The sequence below is a fragment of the Orycteropus afer genome, unplaced genomic scaffold (assembly GCF_000298275.1).
Source record: "Orycteropus afer afer isolate SDZICR_OR568_19922 unplaced genomic scaffold, OryAfe1.0 scaffold00005, whole genome shotgun sequence".
NCBI classification, from domain to species: Eukaryota; Metazoa; Chordata; class Mammalia; order Tubulidentata; family Orycteropodidae; genus Orycteropus; species Orycteropus afer.
This window is the reverse complement of record NW_006921592.1, coordinates 31,939,325-31,956,541: the sequence shown is the minus strand read 5'-3', so window position 1 is coordinate 31,956,541 and position 17,217 is coordinate 31,939,325.

Sequence of the window (17,217 nt, the reverse complement as noted above, 5' to 3'; positions counted from 1 at the left end):
AATAAATAAAAAATAAATAAATAAAATTAAAACAAAATAATAAAATAATTAAAAAAAGTAAAAATAAAATAGTAATAAAAATAATCTATGAGTGAATGCATACATAGACACTCAAACTGAACAAGGGTGGGAAGGCAAATGGGACTACACCTACAAATATGTATAGGTTTGACAGAGGATATCTCTACCTATGTATTTATATGTACTGCACATTTATCTATAAATGTAGTGGAGCACACAGGTAGCAAAGTTGTGAAAACTTCTTAATCATAACCAAACAACTTGAAGGAATGGGTTGGGTGCTCAAGACCATAGCCTCAGGGGTCACTGAGGTCAATTGGTATAACATTGTCCACAAAGACAATGTTCTACATCCTCCTTTTGCGAGTAGCAGCTGGGGTCTTAAAAGCTTGTGAGCAACCATTTAAGGTGCAACTATTGGTTTCTCCCCATCAAGAGTAAAAAAGAGTGAAGAAAATCAAAGATACAAGGAAACAATAAGTTCAAAGGACTAATAGTCCATGTGAACCCCAGCCTCCATGACTCTGAGATGAGAAGAACTACATGATGCCTGGCTACCACTGTTGACTGCTTTGAAAAGTATTATAATAGGTGGCCCTGGGCACAGTGGGAGATGAATGTGGACCAAAACTCAAAATCATAAAAAAGACAAAGCTTACTGGTCTGATGAACACTGCTCGAACCCCCAAGACTATGGCCCTAGAAAGTCTTCAAGCTAGGAGCTAGACTCAAGCCTCATGGCTCAACTTTCAGCTAAATGATAGACAGGCCTGTAAGATGGCTAGTAATACCAGGAAGTTACGCACTCATTAAAACAATCAACCATATGACATCAAAAAAGCATTTGTCGAGGGATACAACTAGGAAGGGGAGCTCTGGTAGCATAGTGCCTAAAGGCACTTGACTGCTAAACAGAAGACTGGCAGTTCAAACCCACCAGCCACTCCTCCGAAGGAAGACGGGGCAATCTACTTCTGTAGTGATACTGCCTCGGAAACCCAAGGAGAGGTCGCTATGAGTTGGCTCCAACTTGATGGCATATAACAACAACAACAGGGCTGGGAAGAGGGGAGGGAATGGAAAGGAAGGATGAAGGGAAGGGGTATGTGAGGGGTAGAAGAGGGAAGAATGCTATTGCAGTGTGGGAATCACAGTGAATGTCACAAAACAGAATGTGTGCAGATTGTTGAATAGAAAACCAAATTCTTCTGTAAACTTTCATCCACATCACAATAAAAGATTTTAGAAAAGTGAAAAGGAGTTGGATTTTATCAAATGCTTTTTCTGCATCCATTGAGATGATCATGTGGTTCTTTTCCTTTGTTCTATTAATGTGGTATATTACGTTGCTTGATTTTCTTTTGCTGAACCTTCTCTGTACCCCTGGAATAAATCCCACTTAGTCAAGGTGTATGACTCTCAATATGCTGTTGGAGTCTGTTTGCTTGTATTTTGTTGAGGATATTTGCATCTATATTCATAAGAGATACTGGCCTGTAGTTTCCATTTCCTGTGTTGTCTTTGTCTGATTTGTATTAGGGTTATGCTTGTTTCATAGAAAAGAATTAAGGAATATTTATTCCTTCTTCATCTTTTGGAAGAGTTTAAACAGTATTAGTGTCAATTCTCTAAATGTTTGGTAGAATTCCCCAGTGAAGCCATTTGGTCTAGGCCTTTTGTTGTTGTTGTTGTTGTTATTCTCAGGAGGTTTTTAATCTCTGATCCATTCTCTTTACTTGTTATAGGTCTGTGGAGACTCTCTGTTTCCTCTTGTGTCAGTTTGGGTAGGATGTGTGCTTATATAAATTTGTCCATTTCATCTAGGTTATTCGGTTTTTTGCCATACAGTTGTTTATAATATTCTGTCATCATTTTTTTTTTTTTTTCATTTCTATTGGGTCAGTTTTAATGTCTTCTCTTTCATTTTTTATTTTTGTTATTTGCATTTTTTTTCTTGGTCAGTGTAGCTAAAAGTTTATCAATTTTATTGATTTTTTCAAAGAACCAACTTCTGGTTTTATTGATTCTCCTTATTGTTTTTCTGTTTTCTATTTTATTTATTTCTGCTCTGATCTTTGTTATTTCCTTTATTCTGGTAAGTTTAGGCTTAGTTTTCTCTTTCTAGTTCCTGGAGTTGCTGAGTTGGCTATTGATTTGAGATCTTTCTTCCTTCTTCATATAGGCATTTATTGCTATGTTTCCCTCTGAGTACTGCTTGACTGCATCCCATAAGTTTTGGTATGTTGTGCTTTTATTTTCTTTTGATTCTAAGAAATTTGTGATTTCTTCCTTGACTCATTGGTAGTTTATTAGTGTGTTGTTTAACTTCCATATATTTGTGTATTTACTAGGTATTTTTCTGTTATTGGTTTCTACCTTCACTCCATTATGGTCAGAAAAAAAATACTTTATATGATTTCAATCTTTTAAAATTTATCAGAACTTGCTTCGTAAACTATGTGGTAGAATGATCCATGTACATTGGAGTAGACTATATATGGGGTTGCTTTAGGGTAGAGTATTCTATATATGTCTTTTAAGTCTAGTTGCTTTGTAGTGCCATTCAAGTCCTCTGTTTCCTTGTTGATCTTCTTTCTAGATGTCTATCCAACATTGAAAGTGGTGTATTGAAGTCTCCAACTATTATTGTGTTGTTGTTGTTAGGTGCCATCAAGTAAGCTCTGCCTTATAGTGACCCTATGTACAATAAAATGAAACGCTGCCCAGTCCAACACCTTCCTCACAATCCCTACTGTACCTGAGGCCATTGTTGCTGCCACTGTGTTAATCCATCTTGTTGAGGGTCTTCCCCATTTTTGCTGACCCTCTACTTTACGGAGCATGATACCTTCTCCAGGGACTTGTTCCTTCTCACCACTTGTCTAAAGCAGGTGAGACAAAGACTAGCCATTCTTGCTTCTAAGGAGCATTCTTGCTGCTCTTCTTCCAGGACAGGTTTGTTGTTCTTCTGGCAGTCCACAGTGTTTTAAGTATTCTTCACCAACACCACAATTCAGAAGTATCAATTCTTCTCCAGTCTTTCTTGTTAGTTGTCCAGCTTTCACATGCATATGAGGCTATTGAAAATACCATGGCTTGGGTTAGATGCACCTTAGTCTTCAAAGTGACATCTTTGCTCCTTAACACATTAAAGAGGTCTTTTGCAGCAGATTTTCCCAGTGCAATATGATGTCTGATTTCTTGATTCCTGCTTTCATGGGTGTTGATTGTGGATCCAAGTAAAATGAAAACCCTCACACAACTTCAATCTTTTCTCCATTTATCCTGATGTTGCTTATTGATCCAGTTGTGGGGACTTTTGTTTTCCTTATGTTGTGGTGTAATCCATACTGAAGACTTTAGTCTTTTTTGTTCATCAGTCAGTGATTTAAATCTTTTTCAATTTCAGCAAGCAAAGTTGTGTCATATGTGTATTGCAGGTTGTTAATAAGTCTTCCTCCACCCCTGATGCCATGTTCTTTTCACATAGTCCAGCTTCTTGGATTATTTGTTTAGCATATAGACTGAATAAATATGAAAGGATACAACTCTGATACACACTTTTCCTGATTTTGAACCATGCAGTATCCCCTTGTTCTGTTTGAACAACTGCTCTTTGGTCTGTGTACAGGTTCCACATGAGCACAGTTAAGTGTTCTAGAGTTCCAGTTCTATGTAATATTATGCATAATTTGTTATGATCCACACAGTTAAATATCTATGCATAGTCAACAAAATACTGGTAAACATCTTTCTAGTATTCTTTGCTTTCAGCCAAGATCCATCTGACATCAGCAATGATATTCCTCATTACAGATCCTCTTCTGAATCCAGCTTGAATTTCTGGAAATTCCCTGTTAATATACTGCTGCAACTGTTTTTGAATTAACTTCAGCAAAATTGTACTTGCATGTGATGTTAATGATATTGTTCAATAATTTCCACATTTTTTGGATCACCTTTCTTTGGAATGGGCACAAATATCAATCTCTGCTATTGTTGTAGTATTATCTATTTCTCCCTTCAATTCAAGTATTTGTTTTATATATTTAGGTGCCCCGATATTGGGTGCATGTATATTTATGATTGTTAAATCTCTTTGATTAATTGACATTTTTATCACTATATAATGTCCATCTTTATTTCCTCTAACAGATTTTGTCTTAAAGTCTATTTTGTCTGATATTAAGATTTCCACTCCAGTGCTCTTTTGGTTATTGTTTGCATGGAATGTTTTTTCCCATCCTTTCACTTTCAACCTATCTGTGTTCTTGGGTTTAAAGTATCTCCTGTAAACAGCATGTAGTTGAATCATGTTTTTTTGTTTTGTTTTTTAATCCATTCCTCTACTCTGCCTTTTGATTGTAGCATTTGGTCCATTTACATTGACTGTCATTACTGATAAGAGATGACTTACTTCTGCCATTTTGCTGTTTCTTTTTTGCATGTCTTAAGCCTTCTTTGTCTTTGTCCTTTACTACTGCTTGCTTTTGTGTTTCATTGGCTTGTTGTAGTGACTCTTTTTGTTTCCTTCTCCTTTCTTTTTGTGTATGTTTTTTATATATTTTCTTACTGATTACCGTGAATATTATGTTTAACAATTTGTATTTATAGCATTCTAGGGTAAGTTGATACCAGCTTAACTTCAGTAACATACAAAAATTTCCATATTTATACCATTGATATAAATTATATCACCAATAACATCTTTATATTTCAAATGCCCTATAACATAATTTGATCCTTGCTTTTTATATATTTGTTATTAAAAAACATGAAAGACAAAACTTTTGGAGTTATCAAACATGAATACTTTATTAGCAGCCTTTATATTTGTGCATGCATTTCCCTTTGTTGAAGAGCTTTCTTTTTATGTATAGCTTTGGGTTACTTTCTAGTGCTTTTCCCTTGTGTCTACAGAACTCTCATTAGTATTTTCTGTAGGGCTGGTCTGGTGGGTATGAACTCTCTCAACTTCTGTTTATCTGGGAATGTTTTAATTCCTGCCTTATTCTTGAAGGATCATTTCACTGGGTATAATATTCTTGGTTGATAGCTTTTCTCTTTCAGCACACTAATATATCATTCCATTACCTTCCGACCTCCAACTTTTCTGAGGAGAAATCAGCACTTAATCTTATTGAGGATCATTTGTATGGGATTGTTTGCTTCTCTCTCATTGCTTCCAGGATTCTGTCTTTATCTTTAATTTTTGAGAGCTTAACTATGATGTGTCGTGGTGTAGATCTCTTTGAATTTATTCTGCTCGGGGTTCTTTGAGATTCTTAAATTTGGGGGATTTTTCTATCATTATTTCTTCAAATATTCTTTTTATTCCTCTTTCTCTCTGATCGCCTTCTGAAATCCCCATGACATATATATTAGGTCTCTTGTTGTCCCTTAATTCAGTTAAACGGTGCTGAGCCTTCTTGAGTCTCTGTTCTACTTGCTCTTCAGTATCTGTAATTTTAACTTTCTAAATTCCTAGTTCTTTCTTCTGTCTGATTAAATCTGTTGGTAAATCCTTCTATTGTGTTTCTCATTTCAGTTATTATCCCTTTCAGTTGCAATATCTCTTTTTTAGATGCTTATTTTGTTCTTGCATTGTTTTCCTACTTTCTTTTTGCTCTTTGTCTGTTTTCCCTTAGTTCTTTAATTAGGTTTAATATTGTTGTGTTATATTTTTCCATTTATTTCATTATTTGATCATCCCTAGGTGCACTTGCATTCTCTTTTGCCATGTTCATTTGGATGGGCCATGGTTTCTTTGTGTATCTTGTGATTTTTTTGTTGGGGCACTGAAATTTTCAAGGGTGTCAACTTTCTCAGTTTCCCCAGTATTTGATGTTTTTGCCAGTAACTCTTAGTGGGCAGAGCATTCAGCCTTTGTTTACTGTGTCCTCTTCCTTTCTGTGATAGCTCCTTCTCCCTTCCTGGTTTAATTCGGATTCAAAAGCTCCAAATCTTAGTTTTCAACTTTAAATCTCTCCTAAACATACCACAGAACATGTTGTGGTCAGTCTATTCACCAGTGGGCACTGCCAACTCAGGCAAGACATTATGTACTAATCGGTCTGTCCACAAGGGGGTGTAACCCTCTCTCTCTGGTTATTACTCCTTTCCCTTCTCTGTTTCTACAACCACATTTTTAGTCAGAAAACCCACACCCAGGGAATCCCCTCTGGGGTTAGGTGTCACTCTTTGGTTGGTCTAGGCTTCTTTCCTTGCTCTGTGGGGGCTGCTTATATTTGAACTGGCATTCAGGGGACACACAGAGTGACTTTCTTTCATTCAGGAGGAAGAGGGACTGGAAATCCCAAGAAGGATCTCTGAGAGATCTACCTTGTTGGTTTCAGAGCCCCAGTGTCCTTGTGGTGGTTGGAGGAGCAGGGCCAACTTAGGTGACCCATCTCCTTACTCCACTTTAGGGAACTTCCTGTAGGAGTTCATATCAGTCCAGCAATTGACAATTACCTACTTGGGAGAGGGGTTGTTGCACTTCAAACAGATTCCCAGGGAAGTCTGCCTTAGCTATCAGAGTGCCCCCAAGCAGATTTTTGGCTGTGGCTTTAGCCTCCATTCAAGACTCCTGCTTACTAACACACAATGGCCTCAGTCAGCAGGCCTTAGCATCAACTAGAAGTGGTGGCAGACTAGCCCTAATTGACCCAAGGGAGGTTTGTCCTGTTGGTTTCAGAAGCCACAGCTATGGGGTGCACAGGGAGGCAGGTAGAGTGTTGACTATGGAAGCAGACTGCTACATGGGCCCTCTATAGCAATTCACAGCTGGCTTGCAGGTGATATTGTCTGGGCAGGGATGGGAGAAGCATATTACATATGAACCCCCAGGAAGGTCTGCCTTGTTATTATCAGAGTTCCCCCTGTAGTATGTTGGCTGTGGGTGTAGCCTCTGCTAATGATGCCTGCTTCCTAGCACACAGCAGCCTCAGTCAGCACCCAGAAAGAAGAGCAAACAAACCTGAACTGACTCCCCAGGAAGTCTGCCTTATTGCTTTCAGAGGCTTGAGCTAGCAGGTGCACAGCAAAGCAAGTAGAGTGTTGACTGTGAAAGCAGACTTCACTGCACAGGCTTTCTGTAGCAATTCACAGCAGCCTTGCAACCAACAGTGTCCAGGTGGGGGAGGTGCTAGTATGTGCCAAACGGATCCCTGGGGAGGACTGCCTTGTTGATTTTAGAGAAGAAGGTTGGGGTCCTGTCACTTTGTGCAGGCGGTGGCTGTGGTGGTTAGTGAAGCAGGCTCCTTTTCCAAGACCACTTCCCCCGTTCACAGCAGCCAGTGGGCCACATGAGAGGGGAAGGGACAGTGGGAGAAGTGATTTTTCTACCATAGGTGACTCATTGTTGGCTTGTTGACTCTTGCCTGCCTGCAGTTCCCCCAATGCTTTCCTCTCCTTCCAGTTCAGAGTCCCTCAAAACCAAGCACTGTATCCTTGTATTTCTTGGTGTATTTGTGGGGGAGGGTCAGAACAATGATCTGTTTATACCATCATCATCCCAGAGTTCACACTCCATAAGATTTTCAATGGCTGATTTTTTGGAAGTATATTACCAGGCACTCTGGGTGAATTTGAATCACTAACCTTTTGGATAGAAGCTGCATATTTCAACCTTTGGCACCACTCAGGGGCTTTTATTGTTTTTAAGCACTTACTTTTCTGTCTTCATGCTCTAGCTTCATCTTAGGGGGAGGAAAAAAATCTCTATTACTTCAAAAATAACAATGCACAGAGCCCTTCAATATTATTCCACAAATCTCTCCAAATCCATTTTTAATACTTCAAGAATCCCAAATTACATATGTCTATAATTTTAAAACTAAGTTCAATCTCTCCTCTTCATATACTTTTTTCTGCCCAATATAATTTTCTTCATTAAAATGGAAAACTTGGAAATTTGATATAATGGTAGAAGATTTTTAGCTACAAATAATCAAAATCAGCTCAAGCCAAGTTTCACATAAAAAGGAATTTGTAATAAGAATACCAGGGTGTCTCATGTCATCAAATGCAGAAATTCAATCAAGACTTAGAATGGGTTTGTATCCCCACTGGATTCTCTCTTCATATTCTGTCTACTCTTCTCTGTAGGTTGTGTCAGGCTTCTCCGCTCATCAGTCCATGGGCATTGGTGGTTGGTTCAGTGGTAGAGTTCTCATATGCCATGTAGGAGACCCAGGTTCAATTCCCAGCCCATGCATCTCATGCACAGCCACTATCTATCAGTGGAGGCTTGTGTGTTCCTATAATACTAAACAGGTTAATGGAGCTTCCAGACTGGGAATAAAGGCCTGGTGATCCCCAAGTGATCATGAGGATGGCCTCCAACTGAGCAGCATTGCATTTTGTTTCATTCTGCATGGAGTCACCATGTGTCAGGGGCCAACTTGACAGCAGCTAACTACTGGGTTTAGTCACTGACACTGACCTCCAACCTCTCAGTGTCCCAATTCCAACTCTCAAGAGTGGGAACTTTGTCCAGCTATGGTCAGGTGTTAATCCTAGCCAGTTGGCTATGGATAGGGGTGGTTAGGGGTGGGAATTCAAGGAAGAGCTGGCCAACTCCAATTCTGAGTTCCCAGAGAAAAGAGAATTGTTACTAACTTGGCAGATACCCCATATGAAAAAGGAGGGAAACAATAGCTCCTTTGTATCTATAAATGTAGGTCAAGCATCAAGCATGTTCTTCACCTGGCTAAGCTCATGTGCAGCAGATTCTGCCTTCAGGGAGAGTACAACCCAGCACTGACTGTGAACTCCCAGACCTCTGTTTGTGGGTGGTCACTTACCCATAGCATATCCCTGAAAAATTGTGGTGTCCTATATAGAATCAACATGAATGATATTCAACGAGTCTCTAGGCAGTACAAGCAGTTTGCAATCAGCTGCTAATCTAAAAGTTGGTGGTTCATATCCACCCAGGAGAATCACAGAAGAAAGGCCTGGCAATCTGCTTCCATAAAGAATGCAGCCAAGAAAACCCTATGGAGCAATTCTACTCTGTCACATGGGTCACCAATGACTTGGCAAATGTGGAGTCAACATTCAGCTCTTATCCTGTACAATAACAAAATATTTTCAGAAGGAAAAGCAAAGATTCACCTTTGTATTTGTACTTGCCATTGGATGCTAACAGATGAGTAGGGAACAAATATAACACTTATGATCCAGTTAACTTTGTTATTTCTGATTGTTTTTATCCTTCCATCTTCAAGATAAAGGTATTTATCTATACATTTGAGGAGTCCTGGTGACACAGTGGTTAAAACACTTGGCTGCTAATGGAAAGGTTGATGGTTCAAACCCACCATCTGCTCTGTGAGAGAAAGATGTGACAGTCTGTTTCCATAAAGATTATACCCATGGAAACCTTATGGGGCAGTTCTACTCTGTCCTATAGGATCACTAAGAGTCACAATTGACTCACCAGCAGTGAGGTTGGTTTTTTGGGTTATATATTTGCTGATATTAAAAACAAGTTAACTAAGGAATTACAATATATAAGCCAGGTTGTTAGGTAGCCCCAGACCGCTGAGGTAGAAGGAGAAGGCCTAGGTTCTAGAAACACTGGCTGTGTGACTCAAGGGAGTCACTAACCTCTCTGAGCCTCATCTACAGTGAAGCCATTCCTACCCTCATTGTCAGTATGGATTGGGAATGAAGAGGAATAAAGAGTATGGTGATAGAAATGAAGTGCTGAGGAGGACAGTCCAGATTGAAGTATTGGGTATGGATGAAAGTAAGGAAATGGGGACCCACCAGAGCTGCTGGGGGTTGGGAGACTGAGCTGACAAGAGAGAAGTCTTTGTGTACATGATATAAGAGAGAACTTTGAAAATTTAGACATGGCGCCTTCTGCTGTGGATTTATAAGGGGGGGCCAGAAGAGAAGGAATAAATGGAATAAAGACAGATCTGACAATGCAAAGATTCCATCCAGACCTGTGGCTTGATTATGAGGTGGTTAAACTACTTGTTGTTGTTGTTTTTATTGTTGTCATAGAGTTGGCTCTGACTCATGGTGACCCTGTGTACAACAAAACTGATCCTTGCCCGGGCCTGCATCATCTCTAAGATCATTGGTTTGTTCAAGTCCATTGTTACTGTGCACTGTGTATTACCATCTAATATGCTGTTGTGATCCATAAGACTTTATTGGCTAATTTTCAGAAGTACATGGTCAAGCCTTTCTTCCTAAGCAAGGAGCTCTGGTGGAGTAGTGACTAAGGCATTTACCTGCTAACTATAAGGCTGGTGGTTCAAACCCACCAGCCACTCCACACAGGGAAGACTGGGCAATCTACTTCCATAAAGATTTACTGCCTTGGAAACCCAAGTGGGGTCGCTATGAGTCAGAATCAACTCAATGGCAGTAAGTTTGGTTTGTTTGGTTTTTCTTCCTAATCTGTCTTAGTCTGGAAGCTCTGCTGAACCTGTCCACCATGGGTGCTGGTATTTGAAATATCAGCGGCATAGCCTCCAGACTCACAACAGCACGCAAGCCAACACAATACGACAAAGTGACAGACAAGTGGTGGGTTAACCTCTGGGCTCTGTGTTTCCAATTTTCCACAATGTATGACATGCCTCTCACTTTCAGTTGTGTTTAATCTTTCCTTTTCAAACATAACTGAAAAAAAAGCTACTTAGTATAGTAGCTTTCACTCGAAACAAAGAAGAGTTAATATTATTTCTTTCAAATTTCTATCTAGCACAATTTCCCTTCCATCCTATTGCCCCTTCAAACCTTTCTTTTATATTTCCTTTTTATGATAAACTCAAATTCTGATTAGCTGACTTTCTAGGAAGGTTTTGTCTCCTTTTCAATTTCTCATGGTTTTTATTCTCTATCAGATTTAATTCTGCACTTTCAGATTTCACTGAATCACCATTCATTTGTATGAGCACTGCTCATATCTGTTTAAAATGTTATGGGTATTTCAGTGCTATAGGCATTTTAACCCTTTCATGACCCATAGGATATGTATTAGCACCCACAATATTTTCAGCTTCTTAGATTTCTTGGGAACCTGCTATCCCAGTTGTAGTAGATGCTGTCACTTTTAAGTAGATGTAGGGACTTATAAAACTGTGTGAATTGGAATAAATGGGCCTCACCCACCAATCCTACCTCCAGAATCACATAATTGTATCAAAATCCATATTACCTCAAAAAAGAATATTTTTCCCTTGATTTCAGCATGACTTCCATTACTGAAAACCATGATATCAACAAAAACTTCAAAGCAGAAAATAATTTGGTCATGAAAGGGTTAAATCAATAGTTATTATTTTTATTTTTTTATTTTTTTTTTAGTTTTCTCATGCTATCTCAGCATAATCCTCATACAGAACAGGTGATACTAAGCTACTCTTAATTTAATGCATAATTAAAACATCATAAAAATAAATTAAAAAAAAAAAAAAAAAACACTTTTCATTTCTAGAATTCACTCCTCTTAGATTTAGAACATGTATTATGAGCTCTGGTTGGTCAATCCTACTTCCGCAGTGATACTGCCTCGGAAACCCAAGGAGGGGTCGCTATGAGTCGGGGCTGACTCAACGGCAAACAACAACAACATTATGAGCTCTGGTAGCATAGTGGCTACAGCACTTGACTGCTAACCAGAAAGCACTTGACTGCTAACCAGAAGGCTGGCGGTTCAAACCCACCAGCCACTCCTCGGAAAGAAGGTTGGGCAATCCTACTTCCGTAGTGATACTGCCTCGGAAACCCAAGGAGGGGTCGCTATGAGTCGGTGCCGACTCGACGGCACATAACAACAACAACAACATAGTGTCTAAGGCATTTGACTGCTAACCAAGAGGCTGGCAGTTCAAACCTCCTAGCCACTCCTAGGAAGGAAGGTTGTACAATCTACATCTGTAGAGGTACTGCCCCTGAAACCCAAGGAAGGGTCTTTATGAGTCAAATTGACTTGAAGGCAGTGAGTTTGGTTTTTAGTGGTTTTTTTTTTTTTTTTTTTTTTTTTTTTTTTAATTCTCAACAGAGCCCTGGAGATACAATAGTTAAAGCACTTGGCTGCTAAGTGAAAGGTGAGCAGTTCAAATCCACCAGCAGCTCCACAGAGAAAAGACTTGACAATCTGTTCCTACAAAGATTACAGCCTAGGTTAACACTATGGTGCAGTTCTAGTCTTTCACATGGGGTCACTATGAGTTGAAAATGACTCAAGGGCACCTAACAACAATAACATTCTCAATAGCCGCAATATTGTCTAAGGAAGGAAAATTGGTCCTTAGGGAACAAGAAAATCTTAGATATTGCAGTGGCTTATTGCCATCCATAGCTCAATTCAACTACATATATGTCATATCTGTGTTGTTAAATTTTCATGGGAGGAAGAAATGATTAATAAAAAATGTCTATGTGAGACCAGAAGAACTAGATGGTGCCTGGCTACCACTGTCAACCACTCAGAGGGGCATCGATACAAGAGATTCTGGATAGAGAGGGAGAACGATGTGGAACAAAGCTCAAAATCATAAAGAAGACCAGGTTTGCTGGTCTGATAGCACCTAGTGAGACCCTTGAGACTGTGGTTCCTAGTTATCTTTCAGGTCTGGAACTGAACTCATTCCTGTAGTTTCCAGCCAAACAATAGACAGGCATATGGAGTGAACATTTACATCAGGTAGATATACTCCTTGGCGCAATTGATCAATCCTAGGAGAACAGAAGGGCAGTATTTGCACAAGGAGACAGCTGGGTTGGTGGTGGTGGGGTAAATGGGAGGGAAGGACACACCAAAGAGGTAACTACAGGGAGGAAGAAGTGGGAAGAAAGCTGTTACATTGTGGGGAATTGCAGTCAATATCAAGAAACAAAATATGTATGAACTGCTGTATGGAAAATGAATTTGCTCTATAAACTTTCACCCAAATCACAACAAAAATTTTTAAATATAAAATTTTTAAAAAAAGAAAAAAAGTCTAACACTCCTCCTACCAGTTGCTGTCAAGTTGCCTCCAACTCATGGTGATCCCATGTGTGTCAGAGTAGAACTGTGTTCATAGGGATTCCAGTGGCTGATTTTTCAGAAGATCACCAAACCTTTCTTCTAATGTGCCTCAGAGTAGACTCAAACCTACAGCCTTTTGGACAGCAGCCATGTGTGCTAACCATTTGCACTTCCCAGGAATTCCATAAATGCTCCTTCAGTTACTCACTCACTGCCGTCGAGTCAGATCCAACCCATCACAACCCCTCCTTGGGTTTCTGAGGCGATATCACTATGGAAGTAGATTGCCCAACCTTCCTTCAGAGGAGTGGCTGGTGGGTTTGAACTGCCAGCTTTCTGGTTAGCAGTTGAATGCATCAGGCACTACCCCACTATATAAACACTAGAAAAACAAAGAAAATTAGGAAATATAAAATAGAAATTAAATATAGGCTGTGTATATGCAGGGAGACAGCTCCGGAAGCAGGAGTGCATGGGAGGGAAGGACACACGGAAGAGGTAACTATGGGGAGGAAGTGGGAAGAGAGCTGTTGCATTGTGGGAAATTGCAGTCAATGTCATGAGACAAAGTGTATGTGAACTGCTGTGTGGAAAATAAATTTGCTCTGTAAACTTTCACCCAAATCACAATAAAAAAATTTTTAAAAAATTAAATATAAATGTGCTATCTTTCTCCTGTAGTCAACAAATATCTTGGTGAGATACTTTGATACACTGAGAAAATGCCAATTCCTTCATTTCTCAAACTTTCATCCACAGTCCTGACATCCATCAGTTGATCCATCTGCAATCATTATCTCTGTAGGGTTTGCATAATGGCAATTTTCTAGACTTTTCATCCTTCTCACATGTCCACTTTCTTTCCACATTTATTGCTATCAATTACTTTACAGTATTTCTACTGCAAAGAGCTGTCCATTCTCCTTCACGTATCTATTTACTCAATGATCTATTTGTTGTGCTGTTGACTCATGAGTACTTATTTTATGGGTAACAAGCCAATACGATCATCTATTTTGTTGGCCAAACTGTTCCTTCTTTTTCCATGAAGAAAGTAATTTTATAGTAGAAAAGTCTGGTGGAGACAGTCTTGATCAGGTGAGTATGACCAACATCACCAACAATAAATATGGACATCATGAACCCTGTAACTTGATGCACCAAGAACAATGGGGTGCCATTTCAATGCTGCCCTTGCTAGGGAAGCATGACCTTAGTCCTATTATGGGAAGATCCCAGACAGGTTTGAATAGAAGGACATGCAGCAAAACTGCTGGTCAGTGCATCTTGAGGGAATCTCAGGTCATGAAGACAAAGAAAGACTAAGCCATGGTTGCAGACTGCAGAGCACTAGAGAGAAGTATTGACTAAATGCACAGATCTTAGGAACAGCAATCCAAAAAAAGGGCATTAGTGGAAAAACTGATGAGTCTTTAGTTTCATTAAGGGAAGGGTACCATAAAAAACAAACAAATTCACTGCCGGCAAGGTGAGCAAGGTGATTCTGACCCATAGTGACCCCTTCTTGGGCCGTACCTCTATGGAAGTAGATTCCCCAGTCTTCCTTCTGAGGAGTGCCTGGTGGGTTTGAACCACCAGCCTTCTGGTTAGCAGTCAAGTGCTTTAGGCACTATGCCACCAGAGCTCCTAATGGTATCATGTAGTTGTTGTTGTTGTTATGTGCCCTTGAGTCGAGTTGGAACTGACTCATAGCGACCCCTCCTTGGGTTTCCTAGATGGTGACATTACGGAAGTAGATTGCCCAAACTTCCTTCCGAGGAGTGGCTGGTGGGTTTGAACCTCCAGCCTTCCAGTTAGCAGTCAAGTGCCTTAGGCACTATGCTACCAGAGCTCCCAATGGTACCATAGCAGTGTTAATTTCCTGGTTCTGATCATTATTATACTAGTAGGACAATGATTAAGCACTTGGCTGCTAACCGAAAGGTTGAAGGTTGGAATCCACCAGGTGGCACCACATAAGAAAGACCTGGTAATCTGCTTTCATTAAGATTTCAGCCAAGAAAACCCCATGGGGCAGTTCTACTTCGTCACATGGGGTCACTATGAGTCAATGACTCAACAACAACAACAACAATAATGTAAGATGTTAACAGTGGAGGAGACTGGGGGAGGGACATATGGAAATTTTCTGCCTTTTTTTTTTTTTTTTTTTTGCAATTTTTCTATAAATCTAAAAGTTGGTCAACACTTTGATTATTGGGGTGGTCTTGCACACCCCTGGCTGCAGGAGACAACTCTATTTTGGAGACCATTTCTATGGAGAAGAATCTTCCAGGTAGTCTCCCAAAATCCAAAAAAAAAAGCCTTTAGGGAATAAACCCACTGCCGTGGAGTTGGATCTGACTTATAGTGACCCCTCCTTGGGTTTCTGAGGCAGTATTACTATGGAAGTAGATTGCACAACCTTCCTTCTGAGGAGTGGCTGGTGGGTTTGAATCGCTAGCCTTCTGGTTAGCATTCAAATGCCTTAGGCACTACATCACCAGAGCTCCCTTTAGGGAATAATGGGGTAAATAAATACTTTCTATTTCAATACCTAGGAGCTCTGGTAGCATAGTGGCTAAGACATTTGCCTGCTAACCAGACGGCTGGCGGTTCAAACCCACCAGCCACTCCTCGGAAGGAAGGTTAGGCAATCCTACTTCTGTAATGATACTGCCTCGGAAACCCAAGGAGGGATCGCTATGAGTCGCGGCCGACTTGACGGCACATAACAACAACAACAACATTTCAATACCTTAAGTAGCTCTGGTAGGGCAGTGTTTAAGACATTTGGGTGCTAACCAAATGGTTAGTGGTTCAAACCCACCAGCTGCTCCATGGAAGGAAGATGGGTCAACTACTTCTATATGGATTTAGTGCCTTGGAAACACAGTGGGGTTTGCTATGAGTGGGGATTGACTCGACGGCAGTGGGTTTGGTTTTGGTTTGTTTTATTTTAATACATTACAGAAGGATTGGTTGTTCTTTCTAGCTGAGGGACTTTGGGCAAGCAGTAGGTTCCATTTCCTCATCCAGAAACTGAAGGGATTGAAATGAATAATCTTACATCATATCTCATATTCCTGATAGCACAAAATCTTAGGATTCCAAATTAGCCTTGTTGTTTGGCATCTGAAATCATGTACTGCAAGAGTATCCTTTAGGATGCTTATTTATTCTACTTTCTTAATAATAAGTGGCAGTGTTGACATTTCATAGAGGATTCAGGAAACAAATACAAATAGTTTGGAGAAATTCCACAGCATTTTCCCCTGACCTCATCTATAAAATAGACTTACTGTACTGGCCCACAAACAATGCAAACATAGCTTTAAAAATCAAGAATTATGCAGTCTTTTTTAATGTTTACATCACTAACTCATTGTGTGAAAAAGCAAATTATAAAACGGCACATGATGATCTCAAATAAACATATTCCTACTAAGGCACTTGACTGCTAAGCAGAAGGCAGGCGGTTCAAACCCACCAGCCACTCCTTGGAAGGAAGGTTGGGCAATCCTACTTCCGTAGTGATACTGCCTCGGAAACCCAAGGAGGGGTCGCTATGAGTCGGGGCCGACTCGATGGCAAACAACAACAACAACAACAACATACAGATATTTTATATGGAGATGTGGTGGTGGTCTTAAGTGCTATCAATGACTCCATATGAGAGAGTAGAACTGCCACATAGAGTTTTCTGGTCTGTAATCCTTACAAAAGCAGATTACCAGGTCTTTCTTCTGTGGAGCTGCTGGGTGAGTTCAAACCACCAACCTTTCAGTTAACAGCTGAGTACTTCACCATTGTGCCACAAGAGTTCCTTGGAAATGTGGAAGACTCTGTAGAATATTATTTTGGAAAACATAATCACTAATAGGAGTCCCTTGGTGACATAAACAGTTAAGACTTCAACTACTAACCAAAAGGTTGGTGGTTCCAACCCACCCAGAAGTGCCTCAGAAGAAAGGCCTGGAAATCTGAAAGTTCACAGCCTTGAAAACCTTACGGAGCACAGTTCTACTCTACACATGTGAGGTCACCATGAGTTGGAATCAACTAAATGGCAATGGGTCAATCAAGAAAACACATACTGGAGGCGGGGCAAGATGGCGGACCAGGCAGAAGGATTGCACAGACCCTCTTCAACAAAGAAAAGGGAAACCAATAAATACAGACACAGAAGATAA